Raw genomic sequence first — 26,384 nt, 5'->3', positions numbered from 1 at the left:
GGATGACATCGTCTTTGACATCTGCTGGAACTGTTGGCGTATATCGTCTTGTTCTTTTTGCGACAATTTGTAGGCATGCTGTCGAATGGGTCTCTCGGTAGGCTCGGTGATGATACGACGCTTGGCAAGCGGTGTTTGGCTCACTTCTGAAGTCGTAGCGAAGCAGTTCCTAAATGAGTCGAGTAGCTTCAAAAGACGTTCCCGCGTTGCAGACGTTAGACCCTGGTTTACATCGAGAGTGCATGCGAATGTCACAGCGGAATGGTAGCACGACGAAAGGGCAGATAATGTTGAGGGACTAGGGACGTCGGCGATATCTTTAAGGTATGCGATGACCGCGTGTTTAGTAAGATGGCGATAATCCTTGCTGTAATTTGTGGCTAATAGCAAGCCTGCTTTTTCCTTGGCTGAACAATACCTCGGGCAACGCAGATTTGTTGCGAAAAAAGTAGGGACAATTTTCCTCCCGCTATTGCAAAATCGCGGACGTCTTGGTCACATTCAATGCTGATAAAAAGGCTGCTGCAGAGAGGCAGAGTAACAGATTCGGAGGATACACGTAAGGCAGTTTTCTATAAAAAGTGTATTTTCAGTTTCAGGATAACGCCGTGTTCACGAAGAAAGTTCAGTTCCAGACTGAGTGGACGGGAGCACACAGGTAATACGAGCAAAGACCCTGTGGACGTCGAAGGACGGACTCGAACACGGGCTGTCGACATTCCAGTCGGCGTGACGAGGTGGCCCCCAGCCTTGAGCAATGGTGGTCCTTGCCCCTTGGCAAGGACCACCGTTGCTACCTTCCCCAGTTTGGATGCCAGGGTGCTATTCATAATCAAATAATCGGTGCTCGTTTCGACGAGGGCAGTGACGACGTGAATATTGACGTGTATGATGATGTCGGCGGAAACAGCCTTATGACTTTCGGTAGTGACTGAGACATCGGAACGGGTCGGGTCTTTGCGTCGAGGGAGGCTCTTCGACAGTTCATTGGGACGCGGCTTCACCCCCAGGAGAAGCGGTTTCTAGTTTTCCCCGTGGGGACTCGGTGACCAGCCACTGAAAGGAGCATAAGATGACAAGGGAATGCTACGTGACGTGGGTTGGCGGTGTGATGGTGATCGTGATTGGTGGCGTTGACTAAGGCGAGAGGCTTGCTGGCCCGTAAGGTATGCTTCGATGTCACGGAGATTCTCACCGTAACGCGGTCACTGAGCATCAGAGTGGAAGCCACGAAGACCAAGGTGGCGGTACTGGCATTTGCGGAAGACGTGACCCGTTTCGCCACAGTAGTAGCAGAGTGGGCAGTTATTTCACGCTCGCCACACGATTGCCTTTGTAGCGTTCTGTCATGATCCAGACGGATGATAAGCGGGTGCACTCGGAAAGCTTCAGGCGTGCGGCGAAGTCGAAGAGTTGCCATTGAATCAATGGCTAGTCTGATTCATTGTCCGCATAGTGGCAGCAGGAGCATGTGGTGCAGGAGATCGCAGGGCTGCCGCATAAGTCAGCACAGGGGCCTCAGGCCTTGTTGGTGCGAGTGGAGTGACCAACTATCGGATCTCATTTCGGATTAAGTCTGTGAGAGCATTTGCAGGTGATTGGGGTGCCGCAGCTTGGAGTTGGCGTAGATGGTCCCGCACGACGCTTCTTATGAACTCTGCGAGGGCATGTCTCGCGGTGTCAGCCCCGATAGAGCATGCAGCAGTGGTGACGTCGTGGCGTTCATACTGTGACGACCGATGCTGGAGAGCACGCTTCATTATGGTTGCCTCATTTATGAACTCAGTCACAGTCATTGGTAGCATGCACGCGAGTCCAGTGAAGAGCTGCTCTTTTACCCTTCGCATTCAATGCCGTAAATTCTTATTCCCGGACATTGCAGGGTCGGCATGCTTGAGAAATCGAAGCATGTGCTCGACAAACATCAAAACTTTCTTTTTATGTCATCGGTTCCGAGATTAGATGGCCTTCTCCACTCTCTCTTTCCTTTTGGCGCTGCGGTACGCATCGCGAAACTGTCAGCTGAACTCTTTCCACAACGCAAAGGAACCCTCGTGATTTTCATACCACGTTTTGGCAGAGTCATCCAACGCAAAGTAAACTCTCCGCAATTTGCGAGCTTCATCCCATTCGTTGATGTAGGCAACTCGATCGAAGTGGTAAAGCCAGTTTTCAACATCCTCATGAATGTCTCCAAGAAAGGAGCATGGTGTTTGCGGCGCATGAAAAACATGCGGGAGAAAAAGAATAGGCTTCATTGGTTTGACTCGCCTGGTTGGTCGTCGAGGTTTCCATCTCGTCTTGAGAGAGATGACTGTATTCGTGAGATAGTCCTCCAAGGGCGGTGACTGCTTCTTGCCGTCGGAGCTGAAGCTGTCTCGAAGTAGCTCGGTGTGTCGGCTGAAAATCTGGAGCCAAGGCGCATTTACCTAGCACCTCCACCAGTGCCGCGAACGAAATAACAGACACAGCCACAGATCGACGTTTCACCCAACCCTAGACAAGAAAGCTATGTTCACTTCTTTCTCCACTTCCAAGCGATTTCACGCTACAGTTGATGGCTCATACCCGTTTACCTGTGACAATCGTCTATGTGCGCATTCATATCTCCTAATATAATGACCTCTCACTCTCCTCCTTGTTCGTCAATGTCATTTCTTATGCACTGCACCATTGCTTGATTTTACACTCTGGCTTTTGCCCTTGTCCACAAGTATACCAAACGCCGGAGCATCATTTGTCCTGCCAGTTTCCCTCTTAGCCATGAATGTTTCTTGCACTCCTCCTTGACCATTTGCCAGTCTGTATTTTTATGAAGGAATACCCCAGTATAACCACCCTTCTGCTGCTTTTTGTTTTATTACAATATATCATGCGTACTCCGGATTGTGATGAGCTTGTCGCATGTCCCAAAGATGCGTTTGTACAAAACTCCATACCATCGCCCTTTCCTACCTTAGCTGTTCCTCTACTTCTTCCCACTTGAGCCTATTCCTGTCACTCTGCATAAAAATACACCCTATGTCTGAATTGGCTCGGCCCTCGTGGCTACGTTGATTTCTGCCTCGTACTCTACGTGTCTTAGATATTGTTGCCACTTTGGAATTGTATCTGTCTATAGCACCTGTCAAAGAGCCCCCATGTTGTTTTTCTTGTTGCGAGCTATCCTGCGCACCGAAGGGCATGCGTGCTCCCCCCCCCCCAAGAAAGCTACTGCGCGTCCTGCAAATCAACAACCCACCTCATGACCTAGCCTCCAATCGAAGTGAATTCTGTCTCGTTGAAAACCACCCCACCTATGCACCTCTCTATTTCTTTCCTCCACTTCAAAGCCTTTCTCTGAACTCATCCGCTATATCTCTTGGTTTGCTTTGTCAACGGCACTTTGCAGGTTGCCATCACGCAATGGTACCTCTGGTATTTTGCATATCACTGTACATGAGCAGAAATGGTGCGCATATCATCAACGCCTTTCACCAGAGTGGTCGATAGTCCTGCCGTATCTTCATTTAAGACCTCGTTCAAACCACGTGCAACTATCACGACGTTTCGTTCATCAGCTATTGTTTTGAGTTTTGCGCTCGCTTGCCTGATGTTGCTTCAAGCTTGCGTCCTGGGAACGTCGCCACTGCAACAATCTTGTCACATGTTGCCCTCTCTTTGATTGCTTTAGCGCATCGATTTGAATTCGAGTCCCCGGCGATTATCACATGCTGTGACTTTTCAGCTTAAGTGTCCTGCACCTGAGGGTTACTTGCTCTTGTGACGCCGGCTGCTTTGTCCCCTCCCTGTCAGTCCCACATCTACTTCGCTGAGGCTAGGCCTTGCGACAATTGAACCTACAGAAACAGTTCTTTTCGAACTTGCTTACTCTTTCTTCTCTGCTGTTCTGGTTGCCGGTGCCCTACCATTCTCTCCGTCGGCCGCTCTTTTGTTCACCTTTACTGTGCCTCATCGGCGGATTTCAGCATTTCTCCCGTATCCCTCGTTTCTTCTTGCACTGTCTTCAATGCAGTCTCCACTTCAGTGATTCTCACCAGCAGTTTAATCTGAGCAATCATTTTTTTCTCAGTTTTTTCTCGACCTCCAATTGCCTATACTTAACATCAGCCTCCTCTCTATTCGCGTCTGCACTTGGGCCCAATTTCAAACCCACCCCACATCTTAAACATTTACAGCTTTTCAGTCATGTCTTTTTGACACCAATTGTCCCTATGAATTGTCCCACTCGATAACCACAAAACATGGCGTTCGACAAACCCTTCCCTGCGAAGAAAAGTGTTTAAGCTGTACTACCAAAATTCCGTCCTCAGTGTACGTGCAGTTCTGCCACGGGGTAGCGAGATAAAAATCACAGACACACGCACAAGCTAGTCAATACCTGGTGACTGACGTCCGAAAAAGCCATACAATGTATTACGTGCGACAAAGGTTTTAACTGCTGCCTTAATAGTTATAAAAGCAAGATCTAAACATGCAAAACTACTTATCTGCGGAGTCGATTGGGAGCTATGAACAAACACGTTCATTCACCGGGCCAGTCTGAACCAAATGTCGATTCTTTCAGTGCCATGAGTTGCTGGTCAGACCCGTTATTGTCTTTAACACAAATAAAATACAAAATGATTCATTTCTGATGCTTGGATTTCAATTCGTACCCTCGTGCTCCGAAGGCGAGTGTCTTTACCACATGGCTACCAACCCAAGGCTCCGCAAAGTGAATAAATGTACAGTACATCTAAACCACATGAATTGGCACCCTTTGTATAAAACAAATACAGAAAGAAAACACTTTCTAGTCAGAATTTACGCATTTTTTGGGGCAAAGCATTAAATGGCTTCCGCGGAACACAATGTAGAGCGGTTATGAAAATTTTGAAAAATCAAATAATTACTTCTTTGCAGAAATTCGAGACAAATCTTTGGTTTTCGAAGTCCTCCCGAGGTGGCTGGTACATGTCTTGAAAAAGAAGTAGAATCAAGCATGGATACGCCATCTAGTAGTCAGTCAAACCCTTTTTTGCTGGGCCGCAAAAAGGCTCGAGTTCCCACTCTTTATATAGTATTTTCTCTACGATTCCCATTTAAAAAGTTCTTACCCATGATTCATTGAAATATTCTCTGTGTTTTTGGTTTGGAAAAGTTCTTGAATTTAAAATTGTAATTCAAATAAGAAATAAGGTAAATAGCACAATTACACGGTGTGTGAAGAAAAAATTTAAAACAGCAGTGCACTGTTAGAATGACGTACTGCCAGATGTCAAACACATTGGAAGTGAGCTCTATAGATAACGTTCACCTATATCAGGCATTTGGAATGGCTATGTGTACTCACCTATTTACTTTCCTCGATGACAAAAATGATGCGAAATTTATTTAGAAACACCAGTGAGTTGTAGGAAAACATTTTTTTAGAACAAGCATAAAAAAGTTTTATCTTGTGAACGAAAAGTCAGCACACCTTTGTAAGGAGTGTTTTATTTTGAAATTTGTACTAATTTTGATTGACCGATGTTCAATAGGGCTACTCAGAGGATGCTGTTTGACGTTTGTCGTTGTTCTTGCCTACATCCACACCGACAGAAAAGGTAAGAAAGTGAGCCCGAAATCCTGTTTTACTCGTTCTCTCGGTGTGGCTGTAGGGAAGAACAACGAGAAACACCGATAGAAAAAGTAAGAAACAGAGCACAAAATCCATTTTTACCCCTTCTCTTGGTCACGCATCTTCGTAGCATTTTTTCCGGGGACAGACAAAGCTAGAATCTCGCCAAGTGAGTTAAGAGAACAATTCCTGTGATGGTGTAGTGCATGATCAGCATCATTCTTTTCGTACCCACCACGCTACACCTCTCGCGCAGCTCACGTATAGCTCCAGCTGCGTGAAAATAGAACGACCTCAGGCGCAGCCGCCGCAGCTCCGCTTCAGTGCCTAAGAATAAAGCGGCGAGTTTGGCACAGCCCCGTAGGCTGCCTTCACGACGTCGTCTCACGTTTCTCTCCTCTCATCGCTGCCCCGCTGCGGTGGTCTAGTGGCTAAGGTACTCGGCTGCTGACCCACAGGGCGCGGGTTCGAATCCCGGCTGCGGCGGCTGCATTTCCGATGGAGGCGGAATTGTTGTAGGCCCGTGTGCTCAGATTTGGGTGCACGTTAAAGAACCCCAGGTGGTCTAAATTTCCGGAGCCCTCCACTACGGCGTCTCTCATAATCATATAGTGGTTTTGGGACGTTAAACCCCACATATCAATCAATCAATCAATCAATCCTCTCATCGCTACAGTAGTGACCACGAGAACACGCCATTTGATGAGCCATCGGCTGCCATGTTTCGGCGACTTTGCCCACCACTGTCGTCCTTCCAATCAAAGTACCCCAAAGTATGGTTTATGCAGCTCGACGCTTTTCTTGCGGTAAATGGCGTCACGGACCACCCGCTGACGCACGCCATTCTTATCAATGCCTATTCGGCAGAGCTGCGCCATCTCGTTGCCGCTTCAAGCACCTGCACGCAGACTTAAGATGCCCTCTGCTTTGTGGTGCTCGCCTGCTACGCCCAAACGTAGTGCCCACTTCGATTTACCCGCACCTGACAGGTTTCTCTAGTGTCGCAGACTTACCCCGGTTTCGACTACTTCTACCTCCGATCAGGTTGCAGGAACATCCAATCCTGCACTTGACCATGACCACGAGGTACAAGACGCCCTCACTGCGACTTATCTCCCCACCGAGAGACAGGTGCTTTCCCTGGGAGTCCACGTAAGCAGCTGCACCGCACGCGCCTGCCAACTGCATGTCTTTGCGACGTTGACGGCACGCAGCACCGTGGCCCCACGAGACTCCACGACGGCCACCTTGTCGCACGCCTCAGATTCTGGCGCAGACATCCTTGCGCCCACTATTCACCAACCGATTTTGGAGATATCATCGTCCACGATGTTCGATAAACGTCAACCATCAACTTTGTTGCTCTCTTCGTCTTGCCAGGTGCGTCTAGCATCGCATTTGATGTCTTCTGCAGCGGAAGCTTGTGGTCCTCTGAAACCACGACCGAACTTGACTCATTTTATTGTGAGGTTTAATTTGCCAAACCTACGATATGATTATGAGAGGTGGCAAAGTTGAGGGCTGCAGAAATTTCAACCACTTGGGGTTCTTTACCGTGCACCCAAATTTGAGCACACGCGCCTACAACATTTCCGCCTCCATCAGAAATACAGCCACCGCAGGCAGGATTTGATCCCGTGACCTGCGGGTCAGCAGCCGAGTACCTTAGCCACTAGACGACTGCGGCAAAGCACGGCCAAAGTTGCAGGATGTGGCTAAAATGACCGACGCACCAGAGGGTGACGTACCTGATCCGCATTAGGCAGAACATACCATACATGTCACGCCTGATCTGGAAACAACTATCAAACATGCAGACCTGTACACCAAACCTTGCTCGCAGAAAACCGAAAAACGGCCCATATGCACACGTGCTTTGTCCCACCCTTTAACAGAGCCCATGCTAACTGCTTTCTGCAACCACCCTCAGAGCCTTCGATGCAAAACGGCAACCACGTGGCCTCCGCGTGGTGCATCTGCGGCATTGCTGGCGCATTTACTGCCTCTGCGTGGCACATCAACCAACTGCTAGTCATGCATCTGCCTGCTCGCCAGGACAATCGTGCGCTTCTTGGAGCACGAGATACGTGCCTCCATCGGTATGTATACCTCTTCCACCACACTGAATGTCCTAAAGCACTTATGTTGGTGTTCCGCATACGCCACTCTCCACACCACTACCAGTGACCCGCTGTCGACGGTTTCTGTCATCCATTCAACGGTTTCCGGAAGCCGTGAACGGAAGAGGCCCGTATAGATCGATTCCGATGCGGTCAAAAGGCCTGGCTGGGCAAGGGATTGGCTGGATCTGACCAGAGATATGATGAGCAGAGCTTTCCATTGTTGGCACTGCTGGCATGGCTGAATGTACTTGCGCAAAAAGGTGTACATGCCTCGCCAATAAAACCATAGCTATGTTGTTACAAGACACGCATGTCTGACTTTCATATAGGGGTCTGTCGCTTGTGTTTGCCATGCAATCATGTCATACCATACCATTGTTGCAACATGCCAAGTGAACGAAACCATCGCCAGAGCTTTAGAACCTTGAAATGTATATCAATGCATTCATGACATACATGTTACGATTTTCATGTTATGACTAGTCAAATATGTTCTTCATTAGGTCATGTTATGCCATGTCAAGTTTGATATCGATACCATTATCGAAATGGCCAGGCGAGCAATATGTCATAGATAGATAGATAGATAAATAGATAGATAGATAGATAGATAGATAGATAGATAGATAGATAGATAGATAGATGTGCTCAAAGCCACCGAAGTTTGCTAAGAAGTGCTTCGCATTCAAAACTTAAAACTTCCAGATGGGAGTTTTTGGGTTGTCCTCTAGATCAGTTACATCTGTTGACGTTTTACGCCCTCGAAATGGCAGCAAAATAAAACGCCCATGTGGTAGGGTATACGAAGGATTGAGCAGAAACTTCACACCCTCAATGCTCAGTGAAAACAAACTCGAAGTTTTATGGTTCTTACTTTAGGGTATTTTCGGCGTAATTAGGGCAATATCTAACCCTTTTTTAGGCATTTTCAAGAGGTAGAGCGGTCGTATTTCAGTCACGTGACCACGCTGTTTTTGTTTTTGTTTTTCAATTTCGAAGTAAACAGGTGGTGTCTAGGGCGTTATAGCTCGCCTCTTTTGGAAGTACTTTTGGTAATGAAGGGGAATAACCACTGCAGCCGGAACTCCCTTTGAGCAAGCATTCTTGCAAGGTAGCAGGCTGCATTCTAAAGAAAGTTAGACGTGAACAGTACCTTATTTACAGACCAAACACCGAAGCAAAATGCGGATCCTTTTATAGGTCAATGGTTGCGTAGCCACAAGGTGGCGAACCGTGACCATGCTTCCCCCCCACCCCACATTTTGTTTGTTAGCATAGAGGGCAGAAAATAATCATTTTAGGAAGGTGCCTCCCTCCTCCCCGCACGAAAAAAATTCTGGCTAGGCACCTATTTTTCAAGTGTGAATACGGCATGTTGTCGCAAGCGCATACTCTTAAGAGCTTCACTCGAGGGGAAGAAATATTGGGAAAGGACCATGCATGCAAAGAGTATGTGGAGAAAATGTGCAGTTCTGTTGCGAAAGCCACCACGATGTAGTCGTTATGCCACTTAAGATCATCAAAAACCACGCATTGCTTTCGTGTGCTTTTATTTGGGTCTTTTACCGCTCGGCGTTCCGAGGGAGTACGCGTCGCATTCGGCTAAGAAAGTTCTTCCATGCCGAGAGACGTCACCATTGATCCATCTGTTCCGGTGAATTGCGCCAACGTCACCGTTGACCGCTGGTGTAATTTCACCGGAACAGATAGTATTGACGCCGTAAATCCAACAATTCACTTGAGAGAAAGTGGCTCGCCAGTTGTCTCTTGCGCCCATCTGTCCCAGCAATACTCACGGGCTGACCTTGTCACAGCACCAAAACCATCAAAGAGCAAGTCTGCGAGGCACTCCCGCCGACATACCAGCCACCGCCTGTGTCCGCTCTTCTGACTTACACTGACGTCATGCGAAGGCCGACACAAGCGCCGTCGATGCTGCCCACCAAACGAACGCCTTCTATGCAACACGCGTACCGGCAGGTTCGCATGTTCCCCACTCCCGCCGTCCTTCAACGCTTCCCAACAGTCCTGGGCGCACACCGGATAACACACCCATTTGCTACTACTGTCGTCTGCTTGGACATGTGGAGCAGTTCTGTTGCCGGCGCGTGCCCCATCCAGGTACCATTGATGAAACCTACGGCTACGCCCACAAAGAGCCACTACTGACGCTGCCTCTCGATGCTACTTTGAATACCTCTAATCCCAGCCGCCGCGCCTTGAACCAGCACCGTTCGCCCTCCCCATGCCGACGTTCGCCTTCATTTATACTTCAGCGAGAACCACCTGCCCAAACGGAAAACTGACCATCGCAGTTCTGGAGGCAACAACTGCGCCACCATCAAACTCTACAAGGCCTCGTTTTCTACTCACTAACGAAATAACTGTTTTTATTGAAGGCGTTGCCGTTCAAGAATTTATCGATACTGAACCTGCCATGTCTATATTGAGTGAACAATGTGTCGCAAGTTAAAGAAAGTTACGATTCCGCTTTCTGGCCTCTCCCTGCGTACGGCAACCACGCATTAAATAAAGCCTTCTATGACGTGCACGGCTCGGCTACTCATCCGGGACGTTCTGCACGTGGTCGATTTCATCGTTTCTCTATAATGCTCGCACGACGTGATATAAGGCTCGGACTTGCTTTCCACACATCATGCCGTTGTTGATTGTGCCCGGGCCGAACTAGAAATATCATGACTCGCTGACGACGATTCTAACAAGCCTTCCATTGCAGTGTTGCTGTCGCCGGAGACACGGATATCTGACCTATGTCTTCGGTTATTGAGCCGATTTCTGGCGACCATGCTGCTTTTCCGAACGTCATGTTCACATCGTCTGAAGACTTCACTTCTCGAAAAAACGTTCTTCTATCTTTTGCCCTTCTGATGGTCGAAAATACTTCCGCAGCCATTTACGCCACGATTCTCCTTTCAGTGCCAGCCAGATTATTCGGTGGCAAATGCATCGGCTGTTTTGAGGACATTGATTCTGTTTGCGCCAGTCAACTGCTCGATTGCGCAAGAAGCCTTCAGATTACCAGCGTTATTCATGCTCCCACGTCCACCACATCTGCTCTTGACGCCTTCCTTCCAGCGATGGATTCCGACCTTCCTGTTGTTCAACGGATTCAACTCTTGACACTTCTCGACCGCTTCCGAACGTCTTTCTACTTCAAGCAAACCAATTTGGGCCGAACATATGCAGTCGTTCATAGTATAGACGCCGGCACCCACGCACCATTGCGTCAGCGTCCAAACCGCATCTCTTACGCTGAACGCCAAGTTATTGACGATCAAATGTCTGACATGCTCAGTCGTGGCGTCGTACAGCCGTCCAATAGTCCATTAGCCTCCCCAGTAGTACCGGTCAAAAAGAAGGACGGGAGCATCAGATTCTGTGTTGATTACAGGTGACCTAACAAATCACGCGCAAAGATGTTTATTCGCTCTCCAGAATTGATGACACTCTCGACTGTTTGCAAGGAGAAGAGTTCTTTTCCTCGCTGGATTTTCGATAAGGATACTGGCAAGTTCCCCATGGATGACTCTGACCACTCCAAGACTGCGTTTTTAACTCTTGACGATTTGTAAGAGTTGAACGTGATGCCGTTCTGTCTTTCCAACGCCCCTGCCATCTTCGGGCGTCTAATGGACAACATACTTCGAGGCCTCAAATGGCAGACGTGTTTTCGCTATCTGGACGACGTCGTCGTTTCTTCAAAAGACTTTGATACCCATCTTCTGCGCCTCGCAAGTGTCCTTGAATGCTTCACACATGCTGGGCTCTATTTAAATTGCAAAAAGTGCCATTTTGCCCCCTGGAAGCTCACCATAATAGGGAATGTTGTCAGGAAGAATGGTGTTCTACCTGACACTGCGAAACATCGTGCCGTCGCCCAAATTTCTAAGCCGTCAACGCTGAAGATGCTCCGGAGCTTTATCAGCTTATGTTCATACTTTCGTCGATTCATCCGCAATTTCGCATCCGTAATGGCTCTTGTAACACGGCTACTTTCTGACAGTGAAGGAATTTTGGTGTGGTCTCCCACTTGTGATGATGCATTTGTAAGACTGCGTCATTTGCTGACATCTCCACTGATACTCCGTCACTTTGATCCAGATGCCCTCACCAAAATCCACACCGATGCTTGTGGAGTCGGCTTTGGTGCTATTCTTCCTCAACGGAAGTCTGGCTTTGACGAGTACGTGGTTTTCAATGCCAGTCACACTCTTACAAGGGCTATAGAGAGTTATTCGGTCACAAAAAAGGAATGTCTGGCCGTCGTTTGGGCAATCACAAAATTTTAACCCTACGTCTATGGCCGTCCATTTGACGTCGTGACTGATCCTCCAGCCCTCTGCTATTTATCATCACTAAAAGACCAATATGGCTGTCTGGCTCGTTGGACATCGCGTCTCCAAGGCTATGATATCCGTGTCGTCTACAGGCGGTGGTGGTAGTGGTTAGAAGATGAGAAAAGGCACCCAATTTCTGCAACCTGGTCGGAAGCACGGCGCAGGCCGCAGACATGCAGATGCAGATGCTCTTTCCCACACTCTTCCCCGAGAACATGGAAGTGCGCCTGTTTGCAGTCTAGATGCTGCGGTGCCTTCGTTCACTGACATGCCCTGTGAGCAGCGCCAAGACGCTTGAATAGTCTCTGTGATATAGTTATTGTGTCAGCTGCCCCAAGGTACCGCCAATAATTCACTACGACGTACAGCTCGACATTTCGCCATCCGCGATGGACTCCTGTACAGACGCAACTACCTTTCTGAAGGTCGCAAGTAGTTGCTTGTGATTCTTTGCCACCTACTTGCTGCTATTTGCGAATCCTATCACGCGGATACGCAGCGCGGCCACGCGAGTGTGATAAAAACGTATACACGCCCCCGGCTGCAGTACTATTGGCGCTAAATGTACCGATTTGTCCGACAGTACGTACGTTCGTGTAAAAATGTCAACGCCGAAAAACCCCACCTAACATAGTCAATGGACAACTGCAGCCATTGCCTTGCCCATGCCAACTTTTTGACCGCATCGGAATTCACTTGTACGAACCCCTTCCCTACACTCCTGACGGCAACCGCTGGGTGGTTGCCGCTATCGATCGCTTGACACGCTATGCTGAAATCGCTGCGCTGTCAGAGGCCACATCAAGTGAAGTTGGCTTGTTTATCCTTCACAAATCTTGTTCATCACCATGGCGTGCCTCGTGAGCTACTCAGCGACCGTGAATGTGCGTTCCTTTCCGAAGCGTACAAGTCATTCTTCATGAAAGTAAGGTTGTGCATTGGACAACCAGTGCGTATCATCCGAAAACAAATGGAATGACCGAACAGTTTAACCACACACTGGGCGACATGCTGTCAATGTACTTGTCCACTGACCACAACAACAGCGACCGCGCATACTCCCTTTTGTTAGTTACGCTTACAATAACACCCCTCAGTCAACAACAAGATTCTCTTCGTTCGTCCTCCTCTACGGGCGCAAACCTTCCTCATTCATGGACACCTCTCTTGCACCGTCCGGACGCTTCAGAATCCACAACTCTATCCGAAGTCGCCACCTATGCGGAAGATTGCAGGCAACTCGCACGTTCCTTAACCGCACAAGATCAAGCGCACCAGAAGGACCGTCATAATAAAAACCTGCCTTCCCAGTTATTTTCGCCTGGCACGTCGGTATGGCTTCGCGTTTCCTCATTATGCTCCTGGTCTTTCCACTAAGCTACTGCCGAAGTACGAAGGCCCCTACTGAGTCCTACGTCAGTCCTCAACGGTTAACTAGATTGATGAGGTGGTTCAACCATCGAACAACCGACGCCATCGCGGCCGCGAGACTGTTCATGTCGGTCGATTGAAACCACACTACGATCCAGAAGAGTGTTGTTTCTGCTCGCGCTCGCTCCACTTGACAGCTTGTCGCCTTTACTTCTGCGTTTCCCCCAATAAACGTGTCTTGGGCTCACTGCTAAAAATGCACTAACAATGTATATATATATATATATATATATATATATATATATATATATATATACATATATATATATATATATATATATATATATTGAAATAAAACGGAAATGAGGCTTCGCATTGATCATTCCAATCAAAGGAACCGGTACTGGCAAGGAGCTTGTGGAGAGGAGCAGCAATAGAGGCAAAGTTGTAAATGAAGCGGCGAAAGAACGATGCGAGTCGGAGAAAACTGCGTAGTTCTTTGGTGCGAAAGGGTCGCGGAAAGTTGAGGACTGCTGAAATTTTGTCAGGATCGGGCTGGATCCCATCTTTACTAACGAGATGTCTTAGAACGTTAATAGCTGTGTTGCTAAAATGGCACTTCTTTGTGTTTAGTTCAAGTCCAGCATTGGAGAGACATGTGAACACTTGATCTAGGCGTTGCAGATGATCAGCAAAAGTGAAAGAAACACGATTATATCATCGAGGTAGCATTGACAAGTTTTCCACTTGAGGCCACGAAGAACAGTGTCGATCATCCTTTCAAAGGTGGCGGGAGCATTACATAGGCCGAATGGCATTACGTTAAACTCGTAAACACCGTCCGGCGTAGAAAAGGCGGTCTTTTCTTTGTCTGCTTCGTCCATCGGTATTTGCCAATACCCGGACCGAAGGTTAAGGGTGGAGAAGTATTGGGCGCCTTGCAATGAGTCAAGTGCATCATCTATACGGGGCATCGGATATACATCCTTTCGGGTAATCTTGTTGAGCGCGCGGTAATCAACACGAAATCGTACCGATCCATTATTTTTTTGTACCAAAACAACGGGTGATGACCAACAACTGGTAGAGGGTCGTATGATGTTTCTTTTTAGCATATCGGTCACGTTCTCCTCGATGATTTTGCACTCGGCCAAGAAGGCTCGGTAGGGACGACGGCGTACAACAGTCTGACCGTCAGTGTCAATGCGATGATGCGCAACTGTGGTCTGTCCTAGTGCCGAAGAATTTGCGTCGAAGGAGGCCCGGTGTTTCGTTAGTAAATTTAGCAACGCCTCTCGTTGAGAAGCAGAAAGGTCAGGATTTATCCCTGGAGCAAAGGAGGAGGAAGTAACAGACTGGTCTGGTTGTGGCTAAGCTGTCAAGGCGTCAAGAGAGACCAAAGATACCGGTTGGGTATCCACATAACATGACACTGCACAACCTTGGGGTAGGAGGACAGGCTCTGGGGTAGGGTTCAGGCCAAGGATTATCGCAGCACTGTCTTTGAACCGGACCAGGCTGGAGGGTACTACTACGCCGCGAGCTAGACAGCTGCTTGAAGGGGTGATAAGGACGTCACCATTGGCAATATTCGGAGGAGTGATGGTGATAGTTGCTCCTGACCCGGGAGTAGTGTGGATTTGGAAGCTGTGAAGAAACGCAATGGTTTTTCGTCGACGCGTTAGCTGCAGTGATCGGTCTCGGTCATTTCGACTACACGTTGACGGCAAGAAATTAATGGAGATGCTGATGAGAGAAAGTCCCAACCGAACATTAGTTCATGAGCACATGAAATTAAGACAGCGAAGGTGATGTGATGACGAATACCATCAATGAAGACACGCGGTGTACACTGGGCCGATGGTCTAATTATTGCTCCATTGGCCCCAATCAAAGATAATCCAAGGTAGGGTGTCTTCACTTTCCGCAATCGAGAACACAAGTCGGCACGCATGACTGAAATATTTGCTCCCGTGTCCACCAAAGCGAACACCCGCACACCTTGCACAGTTACCAATAACATGTTTGACGGTCGTTTAGGAGGACTTGGGTCAATTCGCCGCGATGCAGTTTTCCCTCCAAAAACTGCACTGTTTAGTTTTCCCATCGCTGGGCAGCCAGTTGAGAGACAGGCCAAAGTGGTGAAACAGAGCGCCGGAGTGGCGAAGGGGAGAGTGGTCGGGATGCACGGGTATTGTTGGTCGTGTTGGAAATGCGCACAGGAGACGGTGATCGGTGGTTGGAACGACTGTCGGCACAACTGTAGTAACCTCGAGCAGATGTTTCGTCTCGTTCAAAAGCAGCATACCCACGACGTTCATCTTGCTGCCGACGTCGACAGAACCGGGAAATGTGTCCTCGATTTCCGCAGTAGTAGCAAATAGGCCGTGGGGCCCGCCAGGAAGAATGGTAGGTTGGGTTTGGTGGACGGGCGACTAGAGGTGCGAGATGTTCATGATCAGGCACAGGTGGTGGTACTTGAGACGGCGAAGGTTGCATTGAAGCGATCTGTGCATACGAAGCGGGTTGGGGGCATGGTGGAACACGGTGGGTACTTTGAAACGCTGACATTTCTTCCCTAACAATGCCACGCAGATCGCTAGAGGCGGGTTGAGCGGGAACGTTGTTAGAAGGAGGTAAACTGTAACCTTGCAATTCCTCACGAATTATGGCTCGAATGATGGATCGGAGCTCCATGCTGTTTGCCAGGGGGTTCTCAGAAAAGTCGGGTGGCAGTCGGATTGACTGCAAGGTATCAAGACGCTGGCATACAGAGACGACGTCGGAACCCGTCGAAAAGTTGTGCGCGACGAGGGCGTTGAAAGCGGTAAATCCGATACCCTTCAAAAGGTGCCGGACACGATCAGCTTCTGGCATGGTGTCGTCGATACAGCGGCAAAGTGCAAGCACATCCTCAATATAGGAAGTGTAGGACTCACCGCAATGTTGAACGCGTTCTGCCAGTTTCTTGCGAGAAACTTCTGAACGGATGGTCGGTGTGCCGGAAATGCATCGGAGCTGGTCTTTGAAGGAACACTAATCGCGGAAGTTGCTCTCATGATTCAGGAACCACGTCTTGGCAACCTGAAAGAAATAGAACTCGACGCGTGCTGATTTCGATGCCTCGTTCCAGTTATTGTAGACACCTACACGGTCATAGTTGTCGAGCCAGTCTTCGACATCTTCACCAGGCAGACCGGAGAAGATTGGAGGCTCCCGAGGGGGGTTGTTGACCAGGCTAGGGTTGGCGGCTGGTGGTTGCGCCGGCGGGTGGTTTGGTGGGGCTTGCTCTTCTGCCATGGTGCTCTGCTGGCGTAAGCGACGTCCCGAACGGAGCTCCAGGAGTTGGCTTTGGATGGAGAGAGGTCGAAGAGATCGGGAAGCACCATCCACCACTTGAAATACAACGGTTCAGCTGACGCTTTATTCAAGCAACAGCAAGATGGCGCCGATGATGAAGAAGAACGGGCGAAGACTGATGATGGTTTTTGACAGATGAGGAAGATGACGTCCAATGAATTCTTACGATATATATATATATATATATATATATATATATATATATATATATATATATATATATATATATATATATATATATATATATATATATATATATATATATATATATATATATATATATATTTGTGTGTGTGTGTGTGCGTTTTTGCGTATCGAGCCTGTTTCACCGAATAGTGTTCTTTAGAAGTTTAAATCAGGCCTGAGGCCAGACGCCGGCTCAAACGTTATATAACATTTTGGGTCGTTTGTCCCCTAATTCCCGGATATATATATATATATATATTGTGGCGAAGCCTTCGAACAGTGTGTCGTCCTTTCCAGCGCCTTCTAGTGGGTCGCCCTTTTTTAGCAAAAAGAAGAGCAGCTCGTGCAGAAAGTCGGTACCCGCATGTACTGTCGCTGTCAGGCATCATCTACAAGTGACCACCAATAAACGTCTCAACAATTTGGTGGACAGTGCTGTGCCCTTCTAATACCTTCGGTTAGTATTCGATGCCCTTGGAGCTTCGATCCCGCACCGTGCCTTCTACCATGCACCAAGACGCCACACAGCAAACGCTTCCTCCTGCGCCGACGCCATGTTCCGGTGTCCCCCGCATCCACGACCCTCCTGTCTTCACCGGTGCGGATGACACCGACGCCGAGGACTGGCTCGCTATGTACGAACGCATCAGCGTCCCCAATCATTGGGACGAGGCAGGTAAACTCGGCAACCTGGCTTTCTACCTCGCGGGTGTGGCCGGCATGTGGTACAACAACCACGCATCCGATTTCCCCACTTGGTCTGCTTTTAAAACTTCCGTCATCGACGTGTTCGGCCGTCATGCCGTTCGTAAGCTGCAAGCCGAACAGCGGTTACGTGAACGAGCCCAGCAGACCGGTGAGTCCTTCACAAGCTACATAGAGGACATCCTTGACTTGTGCAAGAAAGTAGACGCTAGCATTGCAGAGGCTGACAGAATTACCCATGTTCTAAAAGGCATCGCCGACGATGCCTTCACCATGCTCCTGGCCAAGAACCCTCGCACTGTGGCAGAGATCATTACACTATGCCAAAATTACGAGGAGCTGCGGCGGCAGCGCTCGATGACCCGTCGACCACCCTCAAGTGACGCTGATCTCTCAGCCTTGTCAACGCTTCCTGACCACACCACCTTGCTCGCTGAAATCAAGTCATTCGTGCGTGAGGAAGTTACCCGCCAGGCCTCTTTACTGGCTTTTGCTTCTCCGCAACGTGCTCAGCAGCCGTCAAGCACACTTCTGCCTCCCCTCCGCCGATCCATTCAGCAGGCAATCGCGGAGGTCGTTCCTGAATACCACCAGCCGCCTCCAGTACCTACAGCACTCAGTTACGCCAAAGTTGTCGCCAGGCCACCACCACCGATTCCTGTGACCGGCCCCCTTGGTTACACCGAAACCATCGCCAGGCCCCAGGCCTACGGAGAAACTGTGCCGCCTATATAAGCCGACGCCATCCACGTGCCCCGTGTGCCGCCCACTATGCAGTTATATCAGCAGCTGGCTTACCCATCGCGTTCTGCGACATGGATGGAACCCGCGAACCGATGGCGCACTGCTGAAAATCGCCCCATCTGCTTTGCTTGTGGTTGCGTCGGTCACGTAGCACGCTATTGCAATCGTGTGCAGCAACCACAGGTCGCCTCCAATTTTCCCAGCCAATTGAGATGCTTTTATGACCAACCGCCGCCTACGTCACCGTCGTACCGCCCTGCTCCATCTACCCGCCGTTCACATTCTCCGCGACGTCGCTCACTGTCGCCAATGCGGCCACGTCCACTAGAGGGTGACCAGGAAAACTAGTCGTCGCAGTCCACGAGGCAATGGCTGCGACGCTTTCGAACTGCGGAAGCCCTCAGGAAAGCCCATCGAACGTGATAGACGTGCTTGTGGATGGTGTTCGTGCATCTGCCCTTGTAGATACTGGAGCCGCCGTATCCGTCATGGACGCAAAACTTAGCCGATTACTGCGGAAAGTAACCACGCCACTTACCGGGCTCTCCCTCCGTACAGCCAGCGCCACAAGCATTCACCCTACAGCGATGTGTACAGCCCGCCTCATGATTAAGGACGTGATGTATGCCGTCGAATTCTTCATAATTCCTGCATGCTCTCACGACGTCATCCTAGGAGAGAATTTTCTCTCCCGCCACGACGCCGTCATTCATTGCGCACCAGCAGAAATAGAGCTGACACAATTCTCTTCTTTGACGCTGGCCGACAGTCTATCTGCTGCAAGCAAGTTACTCGTCAGGCATGACACACAAGTGCCTGCAAACTCGTCCGCGGTGGTGTCAGTCTACTGCGCAAGTCTTTACAACACCGCTGCACTCCTCTCGCCATCTCATCGTGTTTTCACCAGAAAAGGCTTACTGGTTCCTTTCGAGACCGTGCAAGTCACTCATGGCAGCACCATTATTTTTGTTCTGAAGTCATCCCCATACAGTGTTACGTTGGTGCGAGGGGAATGTCTCGGCAGCGTGCAACCCATCCAAGACGCACAAGTTATGGATCAACCTGTTGACACGCACTGCCGAAGTTCCAATACGCTTAGTGCTGTTTCTACATCTGTTTCATCATCTGCTGATGTATTCGGTTCTTCCATTGCCGACAACCTTACGCCGGTCCAGCGCTTCCAGCTTCTGGCCCTGTTGAAAGAATTCCGCTCTTCTTTCGATATCGCTCAACCTTTTCTCGGCCGCACATCCACTGTTACACATAGCATCGACACAGGCGCACAATCACCGCTACGGCAACGTCCATATCGCGTATCTCCCACAGAATGCCGTGTAATATGCGAACAAGTGGACGACATGCTTCGCTGCGATGTTATCCGACCATCTAACAGCCCCTGGGCGTCTCCTGTCGTTCTCGTCGCGAAAAAAGACGGTTATGTGCGATTCTGGACTACCGACGCCTCAACAAGATCACTCGTAAGGACGTGTACCCACTACCGCGTGTAGATGACGCGATTGACAGCCTGCAAGGGGCCGAATTCTTTTCATCTCTCAACTTGCACTCAGGGTACTGACAAGCACCTATGGCTGAGGACACTCGACCGAAGACCGCTTTTGTCACTCCCGACGGCTTGTACGAATTCGACGTCATTCCGTTTGGGCTGTGCAATGCGCCCGCCACCTTTGAACGCATGATGGATACCGTTCTGCGTGACCTGAAATAGCATACGTGCCTGTGCTACCTCGATGACGTCGTTGTTTTCACTCCGGACTTTTCCATGCATCTTCAACGCCTGCGGAATGTTTTAACGCGTCTGAGTGACGCCAATCTGCAACTGAATCTAAAGAAGAGCCAATTCGCAGCTTGGCAGGTGACATACTCGGCTACGTCATGTCCAAGGACGGAATCCTCCCCGATCCAGCCAAGCTTCGGGCCGTGACCGAGTTCCCGAAGCCGACAACCGTCAAGGAACTGCGCAGTTTCGTAGGGCTGTGTTTCTACTTCCGGCGCTTCATCCGAAACTTCGCCTCTATCGTATCGCCTCTGGCGAAGCTCCTCGGAAGTAACGAGCCTCTCCATTCTTGGTCATTACAGTGTGACGACGAATTCACAACGCTCCGTCGTTTGTTGACATCGCCTCCCATACTCCGCCACTACGACCCTACGGCCCCTACAGAGGTACACACGGACGCCAGTCGTGTCGGTCTCGGCGCTGTCCTTGCGCAGCGCAAACCAAGGTTCCCGGAATATGTCGTGGCGTATGCAAGCCGTACGCTTACAAAAGCCGAAACTAATTACACCGTCACTGAGAAAGAATGTCTGTCAATTGTCTGGGCCTTTACCAAGTTCCGACCTTATTTGTATGGTCGCCCATTCGATGTAGTCACGGACCATCACGCACTATGCTGGTTGTCGTCATTGAAAGATCCCTCAGGCCGTCTCGCCTGACGGGCACTTTGCCTGCAAGACTACGACATCCGCGTGCTGTACCGCAACGGAAGGCAACTTGCTGACGCCGACGCCCTGTCGCACTCTCCCTTGCATGACAACAATGCCCACGACTCAGCGTCTCACCTTGCCGTTTCTTCCATTAGCATTCATGCCGTTGCTACTGAACAGCGCAAGGATCAATAGATTGCCTCACTGATAGACTTGCTGACTGATTCATCCACTCCATCCACTCGCGCGTAGCGTCATCAAGCCCACCATTTCGCCGTTCGCGACGACCTCCTCCACCGACCCAATTACAACGGTGACGGCCGCCAGTGGCTACTAGTTATACCCCGCAGTCTGCGCTCTGACATATCCGAACTCTTTCGTTCTCATCCGCAATGTGCGCACTCCGGGGTATCGAAGACATACCACCGCATTCGCCAACGCTACTTTCGGGGCAGCGTGTACCGCTACGTGCAGAACTTTGTTCGCTCCTGCATAGAATGCCAGCGGTGCAAAACTTCAACGTGCCTGTCGCCGGTAGGTCTGCAACCTCTACCTTGACCTACCAGGCCGTTTGGGCACGCTGGCATTGATTTGTATGGGCCACTTCCACTAACGTCGGCTGGTAGCCGCTTGGCCATTGTTGCTGTGGACCACCTCACGCGATACGCCGAAACTGCCGCTCTCCCCGCGGCTACAGCAAGCGATGTGGCCTCCTTCCTGCTCCAACGATTCATGCTGCAACACGGTCCACCTCAGAAACTGCTCAGTGATCGAGGCCGCGTCTTCCTGTCTGAAGTCGTCGAAGCCATTCTCAAAGAATGCAACGTTGTTCACCGCAAAACTGCTGCTTACCACCCGCAGACGAATGGCCTCACTGAACGCTTCAACCGTACGCTCGGCGACATGCTCTCCAAGTACGTCGCCACCGATCACACAAATTGGGATGCCATTCTACTCTTCGTCACCTATGCTTATAACACCGCCCCTCAGAGCACTGCTGGCTTTTCACCTTTCTTTTTATTATATGGAAGGCACCCGTCGCACACCATCGACACTATACTTCCGTACAAGCCAGATCCGTCCGAGTGGGCGCCTATTTCTGCTACAGCCAAGCTTGCTGAAGAGTGTCGAGAGTTTGCAAGGACCTTTACAGCACATGATTAAGAGCGGCAAAAAGGCATTCGTGCTGACACCAGCACTACTGCACCCACGTTCCTCCCTGGAGCGCTCGCCTGGCTCTCGATCCCTACCACATCATATGGCCTATCTTCCAAACTATTGCCCAAATACGAAGGCCCCTACCCTGTCGTCGAACGCACTTCCCCTGTAAAAAACTTGATCGAACTCATCGAACCATCTTCGGACATGCGCCGTCGAGGGCGCGACATTGTCGACGTGGAGCGCCTCAAAGCCTACCACGACCCGCTCATAGTAACCAGCTGTTAGGTCGCCAGGCGGCTCCCTCTTCGTACCCGGGGTAGTTGTGGCGAAGCCTTCGAACAGTGGGTCGTCCCCTTCAGCGCCTTCTAGTGGGTCGCCCTTTTTTAGCAAAAAGAAGAGCAGCTCGTGCAGAGAGTCGGTACCCGCGTTGACTGTCACTGTCAAGCATCATCGATAAGTGTCCGCCAATAAACTTCTCAACAATATATACATATATATACATACATATATATATATATATATATATATATATATATATATATATAGAAAGATGTATATATTCATGGTCATGGAACGAGATTAGGCTATCACACTGTGTCTTTGTGTTCTGGTTTCAATTAGGAGAACGAACAAGACTAGGTGATGAGCTCGTGTTTGTGATGATAGCTTCTACTCGACGTTCAGTGCGCCTGTAAACAGACGTAGGGTTTTTATTTATAATCAGGTGTTATTTTCTGGTGGAAGTGCTGGGTAGACTTGTATGCAGTGCAATCACCAAGAAGATCCCGGCCATAGTAATGCAGCTGACTTACAGCGTAGCCGACGGGAACTAGGCCTACCACCTGAATGCGGGCCCCTTACACAACTTCACAGAACTATGGGAAGTGCGGGGACACGAAGTCAAGAGACAACGACACTGCCTACCCTATGGTTCTTCAACCTGCGAACCCCAAAGCCGTTTCGAGGCGACGCTTACGAGAATGTCAACGACTGACTTGACGACTAAAACTGTGGCGCCAGTGTCAACAATCGAAACGAGCACCAAAAGCTTGGATATATGTATACTTTTATCTTGAGGACTCTGCACGTACTTGGTTAGAAACCATGAAACTACTGTGGCAACCTGGCCAAAGTATTGCTCACAGTTGCAGAATAACTTCCGAAGCTTTTACCAAATGAAGCAAGCGAAACATGTTCTCAAGCCTCAAAATCATCTCTGAACGAGAGCGTGGCCATGTTTGTTGAGGGCATGTCCCAGCTGCTCCGGCAAGCAGACTCCTCAATGCCAGAAGAGAAGGTGCGCCTACTAAAGTAGGGCGTAAAAGAACAGTTGTTTTCAGTACTATCGCGCAACCCAGCCAGCACCGTAGCAGAAATTCTTCACGATGCTGTGACAATAGAGCAAATGCTAAGAAAGCAATCTTCTTAGTACGAGCGCCCCAGTAGTCTGTGTCATCGCCCCTCCCGATGCCTAGCGTCGCGATTATTAAGAAAATTTTCGCAGTGCAACACGAACAAAAGATGACAGCAGCTTACGGCAGCGAAAAGAGCGTATTCAGGATCAGCTGTACAGCAAGATGCCTGCTTCGTTGTGGTCGTCCCGAAAAACCACCTGATTTAGACCCACAGTATTTTTTTAACGTGCAGTCAGTCACTCACATACGGCTTCATACGCACTACATGAACAAGTTCAGGCTGGTGCTGGTAACGCCTTGGCCATTGAGGACTGTCGGAGACAACCTCGTAGGTGACGTCACTTAGCTGGCGTGATACTCAGTATGGTCCGAAATATCGCCTTAACAGCTTCTCGGACAGTCCACGTTTTCGTACGGGTGTACAAACCCACACTCTGTCACCGATTTTGTACGTTACAGTTTTATGGCGAGCATTGTAGCAGCCTGCGTCGTAGTCTTGTCGCTGGTGGATCCCTAAGCGGGCGAGCTGCCTAGCTTCTTCCGCGCGTTCAGTGAACACGTCAGCGCCTGTGTCGGTAGTGTCCCATTCATGTGGCAACATCGCATCCAGCATAGTCCGTACCTCCCGTCCACGAACCAAGCTGAATGGAGTCATGCGAGTCGTCTCTTGTTTCGCCGTATTGTATGCGAACGTCATATAGGGTAAAATTTCGTCCCAATTCTTATGTTGGACATCCACGTACATCGACAGCATGTCTTCAATCGTCTTGTTGAGGCGCTCCGTTAGTCCATTTGATTGCAGGTGGCACGCAGTGGTCTTACGGTGAGTCGTTCCACTAAGCATCAGGACGTGGTCTAAAAGAGCTGCCGTAAATGCTGTTCCGCGGTCTGTGATCACGATAGTCGGGGCACCGTGGCGTAGCACAATATTTTCTATGAAAAATCTCGCCACTTTCACTGCGGTGCTCTTTTAGATAGCTTTTGTTTCGGCATACCTGGTTAGGTGGTCTGTTGCGACTATAACCCAGCGATTCCCTGCAGTAGAAGTAGGAAGGGGTCCCAAAATATCTATTCCTATCTGTTCAAACGGTGTACGTGGAACCGAAACTGGTTGCAGCTGACCGGCGGGACTCTTCGGAGGTGACTTGCGTTGCTGACAATCGATGCAAGTGTGAATGTGGTGCTTGACGGCTGTTGTGAGTCGTGGCCAGTAGTATCCCATCTGTACTCTTGCCAATGTGCGAGTGTAGCCTAAATGGCCAGACGTCGGCTCATTGTGACATGCTTGGAGCACTTCAGTTCGAAGAGGTGCAGGAATAACGAGCAAATAGGGAGCTCCGATGGATGAAAAGTTTCTTTTGTAGAGGACGCCATTGCGTAAGCAAAACAACGATAATGTCCTTGCAAAGACTCTAGGTGCCATCGAAGAACGTCTGTCCACGTAATTAATCAAATCAAACAATTCAGGGTCATTTCGTTGTTGTTGGGCAATCGTGGACGCGTCGAGAACACCAAGGAAGGCCATATCGTCGTCTTCAGAAAGAGAAGCTGACTGTACTGGTGATCGAGACAGGCAGTCGGCGTCCGAATGGCGCTTCCCAAACTTGTGTATGACCGTCATATCGAACTCTTGTAACTGCAGACTCCACCGTGCTAATCGGCCGGTTAGATCTCTTAGATTAGTCAACCAACAGAGGGAGTGATGGTCACTTATAACTTTGAAAGGGCGGCCATACAAATACGGGCGAAATTTCATAACTGCCCTGACCACGGCGAGGCATTCTTTCTCAGTTGTTGAATAATTAGCCTCAGCGCGTGTTAGCGTCCTGCTTGCGTAGGCGATCACTCGTTTCGTGTCTTCTTGCCACTGCACAAGCACAGCTTGCAGTGGCAAGAAGCACAGCTTGCAGTGGCAAGTTTACAGGCGATACCCACGGGCTCTGTGATGGCTGAATCACATCATCTTCAAGCATTTTAGCGACTTAGCATTTTAGCTGGAATCTACAAAACATTCCTATCATCGTACTTTTTCATATAAACACGTGTCAATATGAGGGCACTCGCACGCAGTATTGTGCGCGTGGAGCTGCAAACGCTGCCCGCAATGTCTCCTCAGACCCATGTGGCCATTCTATGTGATGTCTTCCATGGCCAAGGTTTGAAACCTGATGGCTCCACGTTCAGCCGAGACTCCGCGTGTACATACGTGGAACACAACGTATTTATACGCCATCTTTCAACTATACGTCCCACCCGCCCGTCGAGCAGGCGACACCATCCTAATAAGGCCCACTGCAGTACGCGAACACACAGCGTATTGAAAAGAAATTCCGTGTGTTGCGTGCTCCCGACAATCCAACTCTCTGTTATCATTTCGGTGAACCTGGCCATGTCTACAGAGAGAATACATACCAGCACATTGGCCTTTCTAACTTTCGTCGAGGTGCTCATCGACCTCTAGATAGTAAACGGCTTCGCACAATCGCCGAGTACTTGGCAAGCCAGCAGTCCTCAAGTTTTCAGCGACACTAATCTCGCTGACCGTTCAAAAGGCACTCCATGTCATAAGGCTAACACTCGACGTTTGCGAACGTCGTCGCGGGACTATCGCACAGGTTCCAAGCCCGCGCCGCGAAAACCAAGAACAGTTACATCTGTGGGTATGGACGCTGTCGATCGATCGTTCACAGACCTTCCCCTAAACTGCTTGCCGACATTCAACGACTTTTTTTCGCCGACGTACGCTATTGACGATAAACGTGTATCTGCGCGAATCTCCATACTAGTCGAGACTCAACCAGTAACCACTCTGGTAGGCACGGGTGCCGATTATTTCTTGATTAGCAGTGACCTCGTTGCACAACTTGGTAAGTTAACGACTCCTTGAAGGCATGAAACCCTCCACCGAACTTTAGGA

At 49.6% G+C, this 26,384-nt stretch overlaps 1 protein-coding gene across 1 annotated transcript in view; it reads left to right on the top strand.

Moving 5' to 3' along the window:
* LOC142767907 (uncharacterized) overlaps positions 1 to 26,384 on the top strand; it is a 45,968-nt gene that overhangs the window by 7,723 nt on the left and 11,861 nt on the right. The gene's annotated exons all lie outside the window — the stretch shown is intronic.

Source organism: Rhipicephalus microplus, chromosome 7 (assembly GCF_043290135.1).
Source record: "Rhipicephalus microplus isolate Deutch F79 chromosome 7, USDA_Rmic, whole genome shotgun sequence".
NCBI lineage: Eukaryota > Metazoa > Arthropoda > Arachnida > Ixodida > Ixodidae > Rhipicephalus > Rhipicephalus microplus.
This window is presented reverse-complemented; position numbering and strand designations above follow the sequence as displayed.